The sequence below is a fragment of the Schistocerca americana genome, unplaced genomic scaffold (genome assembly GCF_021461395.2).
Source record: "Schistocerca americana isolate TAMUIC-IGC-003095 unplaced genomic scaffold, iqSchAmer2.1 HiC_scaffold_676, whole genome shotgun sequence".
Classification (NCBI taxonomy): Eukaryota; Metazoa; Arthropoda; class Insecta; order Orthoptera; family Acrididae; genus Schistocerca; species Schistocerca americana.
Window position 1 is genome coordinate 17,501 of NW_025726430.1, and position 5,000 is coordinate 22,500.

Sequence of the window (5,000 nt, forward strand, 5' to 3'; positions counted from 1 at the left end):
AAAGGGCAGGGACGTAATCAACGCGAGCTTATGACTCGCGCTTACTGGGAATTCCTCGTTCATGGGGAACAATTGCAAGCCCCAATCCCTAGCACGAAGGAGGTTCAGCGGGTTACCCCGACCTTTCGGCCTAGGAAGACACGCTGATTCCTTCAGTGTAGCGCGCGTGCGGCCCAGAACATCTAAGGGCATCACAGACCTGTTATTGCTCAATCTCGTGCGGCTAGAAGCCGCCTGTCCCTCTAAGAAGAAAAGTAATCGCTGACAGCACGAAGGATGTCACGCGACTAGTTAGCAGGCTAGAGTCTCGTTCGTTATCGGAATTAACCAGACAAATCGCTCCACCAACTAAGAACGGCCATGCACCACCACCCACCGAATCAAGAAAGAGCTATCAATCTGTCAATCCTTCCGGTGTCCGGGCCTGGTGAGGTTTCCCGTGTTGAGTCAAATTAAGCCGCAGGCTCCACTCCTGGTGGTGCCCTTCCGTCAATTCCTTTAAGTTTCAGCTTTGCAACCATACTTCCCCCGGAACCCAAAAGCTTTGGTTTCCCGGAGGCTGCCCGCCGAGTCATCGGAGGAACTGCGGCGGATCGCTGGCTGGCATCGTTTATGGTTAGAACTAGGGCGGTATCTGATCGCCTTCGAACCTCTAACTTTCGTTCTTGATTAATGAAAACATACTTGGCAAATGCTTTCGCTTCTGTTCGTCTTGCGACGATCCAAGAATTTCACCTCTAACGTCGCAATACGAATGCCCCCGCCTGTCCCTATTAATCATTACCTCGGGTTCCGAAAACCAACAAAATAGAACCGAGGTCCTATTCCATTATTCCATGCACACAGTATTCAGGCGGGCTTGCCTGCTTTAAGCACTCTAATTTGTTCAAAGTAAACGTGCCGGCCCACCGAGACACTCACTCAAGAGCACCCTGGTAGGATTGCAACGGGGTCCGCCTCGGGACGCACGAGCACGCACGAGGCGCGTCGCACGCCTTCAGCTCGCCCCACCGGCAGGACGTCCCACGATACATGCCAGTTAAACACCGACGGGCGGTGAACCAACAGCGTGGGACAGAAATCCAACTACGAGCTTTTTAACCGCAACAACTTTAATATACGCTATTGGAGCTGGAATTACCGCGGCTGCTGGCACCAGACTTGCCCTCCAATAGATACTCGTTAAAGGATTTAAAGTGTACTCATTCCGATTACGGGGCCTCGGATGAGTCCCGTATCGTTATTTTTCGTCACTACCTCCCCGTGCCGGGAGTGGGTAATTTGCGCGCCTGCTGCCTTCCTTGGATGTGGTAGCCGTTTCTCAGGCTCCCTCTCCGGAATCGAACCCTGATTCCCCGTTACCCGTTACAACCATGGTAGGCGCAGAACCTACCATCGACAGTTGATAAGGCAGACATTTGAAAGATGCGTCGCCGGTACGAGGACCGTGCGATCAGCCCAAAGTTATTCAGAGTCACCAAGGCAAACGGACCGGACGAGCCGACCGATTGGTTTTGATCTAATAAAAGCGTCCCTTCCATCTCTGGTCGGGACTCTGTTTGCATGTATTAGCTCTAGAATTACCACAGTTATCCAAGTAACGTGGGTACGATCTAAGGAACCATAACTGATTTAATGAGCCATTCGCGGTTTCACCTTAATGCGGCTTGTACTGAGACATGCATGGCTTAATCTTTGAGACAAGCATATGACTACTGGCAGGATCAACCAGGGAGCTGCGTCAACTAGAGCTGAGCAGCCGGCCGCCCGGGAGTGTGTCCCGGGGGCCCGCGCGAACACGCAAGCGTCCGCTCAATTATTCTGCAAACAGGAGGAGGCTGAGCTCCCCTGCACAATACACCTCGAAACCCTCTCAGGTCCCGGCGGCGCGCAGCGCCGTCCTAAGTACTTGGTCGGGTTCGAGAGAGGCGCAATCGCCCGGAGTTTGGCGAGTAGACGCTTTAGGTGCGACCACCCGTGCTCCCAACTGAGCTTGCCGCTGCCGACAGAGGCCCGGGAGCGTGCTGTCGTGGCATTGCCGGCGGGAGACAACACGCGCCACCTACGGTGGCCGGCAGCTCCAACGCCAGCGCCACAGAAGGACAAAAGCCCCACTTGGGTGCCGAAGCGAACTCTCCCAGCACAGCGCACGCGCCAACACGTCCGCACAGCTGCGATACAAACCACCTGCGAGAACCGCAGAGGCGACCGAGCAGCAGACGGCGTCGCGGCGCCGAGCGCCGGGCGGCGGCGCATCCTCAGCGCACACAGTCCTCAATCGGACCAGCACACTGCAGATGTCCACCGCGCTTCGCACCGGGCCCGCGAGGACCTACTTTGGCCGCACGGCGCCGCGTGCAGGGTGCGCCGGCGCGCAGCTGCGCCGCCTGCCGCCTCCGTCGGCCGGCGCGCCTGCCACTGGCCGCCCCCACCAGCCGGCTGTAGCGCGTGCGCCCACGCACCGCGCGGCCAGCACGCCGGGAGGCCCCCCCTCACCGGCCGGGGACGGTCCCACCCAGCCACCGCCGCGTATCGCTTCACACCCACATGCCATTCACGTTCGTGGGCATGGTGGGTATCGCTGAAACAACCGGTTGGTAGCTCAACCGATCGTCGCCATCACTGATTCACCTCTAGCGAGAACAACCGCACCACAACCGTTTACCAGTTGTTCATTTGCGTAACGTCACCAGCAAACGTAGACGTCCATCGCCATTTGCAAATTCAACGATTGTTGCATGCCTGTGTCAGGTGTCACGACACACTATGTCTGCCCACATACACGCAACAACATGTGCACGCTTCGCGAACACGTGGAAGGTGGCCCCCGTACGTATGCGATGTCCATTGCGCGAACGACTGTCAACCGGCCTCTGTCGCATGTCGCAGATGTGGAACGCAGTGCACCATGCTATCACGGTGTGTGAGAAGAGACGACTACGTCTGACAACACGCGCCACTACATCAACAGACGGCTCATGCTGATCGCCATCCACGGCATACCATACTGCAATCCAGCTCTTATAGGGAGACGACACGTAGCTGAGTGCACAATATTTGGACCGTATGGTTCGCCGTTGTTGGCGCAGTCGTGGTACGGTCACACATGTACCACGATGTATCATTCAGTACATGAGGACCAATGTGCAGTACAGTGTGTGATTTGGACGTACAACATCAGCGGACAGTTGACACACGCCGTACCACAACGTAGGCTGTGCTTCGCCATGCAAATGCCAATGAACAACTGCGAAGGGCATTGAGCATGTACGTCCTGCTGCCATCCGCATTACAGTGTATAGCTGCAAGGTGTTTAACATGAAGCGATACTCTGGGGACCAGGCAGTGCGAGTAGCAAACTATATTGCGGGGGTTGCAGTTAGGCAACACCACACTAATTTAACGCGTCGTATGACAATTACAGAGCAGGTTAAGGCCCAACGTGTGTTGGGTTAAGGCCCAACGTGTGTTGGGTTAAGGCCCAACGTGTGTTGGGTTAAGGCCCAACGTGTGTTGGGTTAAGGCCCAACGTGTGTTGGGTTAAGGCCCAACGTGTGTTGGGTTAAGGCCCAACGTGTGTTGGGTTAAGGCCCAACGTGTGTTGGGTTAAGGCCCAACGTGTGTTGGGTTAAGGCCCAACGTGTGTTGGGTTAAGGCCCAACGTGTGTTGGGTTAAGGCCCAACGTGTGTTGGGTTAAGGCCCAACGTGTGTTGGGTTAAGGCCCAACGTGTGTTGGGTTAAGGCCCAACGTGTGTTGGGTTAAGGCGCAACGTGTGTTGGGTTAAGGCGCAACGTGTGTTGGGTTAAGGCGCAACGTGTGTTGGGTTAAGGCGCAACGTGGGTTACGTTAAGGCGCAACGTGGGTTACGTTAAGGCGCAACGTGGGTTACGTTAAGGCGCAACGTGGGTTACGTTAAGGCGCAACGTGGGTTACGTTAAGGCGCAACGTGGGTTACGTTAAGGCCCAATATAGGTTAGGTTAAGGCCCAATATAGGTTAGGTTAAGGCCCAATATAGGTTAGGTTAAGGCCCAATATAGGTTAGGTTAAGGCCCAATATAGGTTAGGTTAAGGTACAATATAGGTTAGGTTAAGGTACAATATAGGTTAGGTTAAGGTACAATATAGGTTAGGTTAAGGTACAATATGGGTTAGGTTAAGGTACAATATGGGTTAGGTTAAGGCGCAATATGGGTTAGGTTAAGGCGCAATATGGGTTAGGTTAAGGCGCAATATGGGTTAGGTTAAGGCGCAATATGGGTTAGGTTAAGGCGCAATATGGGTTAGGTTAAGGCGCAATATGGGTTAGGTTAAGGCGCAATATGGGTTAGGTTAAGGCGCAATATGGGTTAGGTTAAGGCGCAATATGGGTTAGGTTAAGGTACAATATAGGTTAGGTTAAGGTACAATATAGGTTAGGTTAAGGTACAATATAGGTTAGGTTAAGGTACAATATGGGTTAGGTTAAGGTACAATATAGGTTAGGTTAAGGCACAATATGGGTTAGGTTAAGGCGCAATATGGGTTAGGTTAAGGCGCAATATGGGTTAGGTTAAGGCGCAATATGGGTTAGGTTAAGGCGCAACGTGGGTTACGTTAAGGCGCAACGTGGGTTACGTTAAGGCGCAACGTGGGTTACGTTAAGGCGCAACGTGGGTTACGTTAAGGCGCAACGTGGGTTACGTTAAGGCGCAACGTGGGTTACGTTAAGGCCCAATATAGGTTAGGTTAAGGCCCAATATAGGTTAGGTTAAGGCCCAATATAGGTTAGGTTAAGGCCCAATATAGGTTAGGTTAAGGCCCAATATAGGTTAGGTTAAGGTACAATATAGGTTAGGTTAAGGTACAATATAGGTTAGGTTAAGGTACAATATGGGTTAGGTTAAGGCGCAATATGGGTTAGGTTAAGGCGCAATATGGGTTAGGTTAAGGCGCAATATGGGTTAGGTTAAGGCGCAACGTGGGTTACGTTAAGGCGCAACGTGGGTTACGTTAAGGCG

At 53.2% G+C, this 5,000-nt stretch overlaps 1 non-coding gene across 1 annotated transcript in view; it reads right to left on the reverse strand.

Moving 5' to 3' along the window:
* The window catches only part of LOC124588976, a 1,910-nt gene extending 175 nt beyond the window's left edge, over positions 1–1,735 (reverse strand). The window contains exon 1 of the ribosomal RNA XR_006975887.1: positions 1–1,735. This exon is cut by the window's left edge and continues 175 nt beyond it. This is a non-coding gene — a ribosomal RNA (small subunit ribosomal RNA).
* Between the last annotated feature and the right edge of the window lie 3,265 nt (positions 1,736–5,000).